General features: G+C 26.0%; 1 protein-coding gene across 1 annotated transcript in view; it reads left to right on the top strand.

The window, feature by feature from the left end:
* Positions 1-1,656, top strand: part of LOC111688203 (14-3-3 protein epsilon) — a 14,881-nt gene that overhangs the window by 11,785 nt on the left and 1,440 nt on the right. The window lies entirely within an intron of this gene.

Raw genomic sequence — 1,656 nt, 5'->3', positions numbered from 1 at the left:
TAGACTATAGACTAGACTATAGACTAGACTATAGACTAGACTATAGACTAGACTATAGACTAGACAATAGACTAGACTATAGACTAGACTTTAGACTAGACTATAGACCAGACTATAGACTAGACTATAGACTAAACTATAGACTAGACTATAGACTAGAATATAGACTAGACTATAGGCTAAACTATAGACTAGACTATAGACAAAGCTATAGACTAGACTATAGACAAGACTATAGACTAGACTATATACTAGACTATAAATTTGACCATAGACTAGACTGTAGACTAGACTATAGACTAGACTATAGACTAGACTATAGACTAGACTATAGACTAGACTATAGACTAGACTATAGACTAGACTATCTAGTAGTCTATAAAATAAACTATAAACTAGACTATAGACTAAACTATAAACTTTTCCATGATAGATAGTACCATATGTATTATAGTTATATAAAGGAATCTTCATAAAGAATATAAAACAATTGCTGTAGTCATGGATATAGTAATAACTAGTATGACTACAAAACTAAGCCTTGACGTTACCTTGTAAGGAATAAAACAACATACTAAACTAACCAAACAAACATTAATTCTGTCAGTTAGAAGTTGTTCTATCTATGTATAATATCAGTCGAAGATGATGACATTCATCATAGTTATAACCATAAAAGTTACAAGATTTTTTTTGTTGTTCTTTTTTATGTGCAACGCATTATTTTTTGTCGAAGTTATTTGTATTTTTTTTTTTTTTTTTTGCAATTACTTTTTATATATATTTTTAAACAGACTGATAACAAGAAAAAAATTTATATATAAAAAGTCTCATGTTGTTAGTGAGTGATTTTATTATATTTATTTCTTTGAAACTAAAGGGGTTTAGTCATTAAACAAGGTGAACTGAACTCAACTGAACACATACAACACTTTTTATTTATGACTCATATAAATATCAAACATAGAAAACTATAAAAAAACAACAAATGTTTAAAAGAAGAAATAAAAAAAACAAACACATATTATAAAGAAAATTAAAAAGAAACGGTTTTTTTAATAAAGTTTATTAAACATAAAAGTAGTAACACTGAAATAATGTTACTATAACAACAACATTAGTAGTTAATACTCATGATGGCTTAACAAACAGCAAGTATGTTTAGCAATTTAAATAGAATTTTTTTACGTTTAATCTTTAAATAAACAGAAAATTTAAGATTTGCATATTTTTTACTATTTGGGTAAATAACAGTAGTTTAGATTTTCACTTTTCTTGAAACGATTTAACGTAATTAAGATTTTTTTATTAGAGAAGTAATAATAAAAGTGTTATATCTAAAAAAAGCTTTATCTAAAGATAATAAATCGAATTATATTAAAACTATTTTTAAAATGCTTTAAACCTATGAGCAAATTTTAAATAATTAACTGTTAACTGATTTAGAACTGAACAAGATCTTAACTAGATATGAAGTAGAACTGAACTAGATATGAACTAGAACTGAACTAGAACTGAACTAGAACTGAACTAGAACTGAACTAGAAATGAACTAGAACTGAACTAGAACTGAACTAGAACTGAACTAGAACTGAACTTAAACTGAACTTAAACTGAACTTAAACTGAACTAGAACTGAACTAGAACTGAACTAGA

This window comes from Lucilia cuprina, chromosome 4, assembly GCF_022045245.1.
Source record: "Lucilia cuprina isolate Lc7/37 chromosome 4, ASM2204524v1, whole genome shotgun sequence".
Classification (NCBI taxonomy): Eukaryota; Metazoa; Arthropoda; class Insecta; order Diptera; family Calliphoridae; genus Lucilia; species Lucilia cuprina.
The sequence above is the reverse complement of the archived record's forward strand: the minus strand, read 5'-3'. Positions and strand labels throughout refer to the sequence as shown.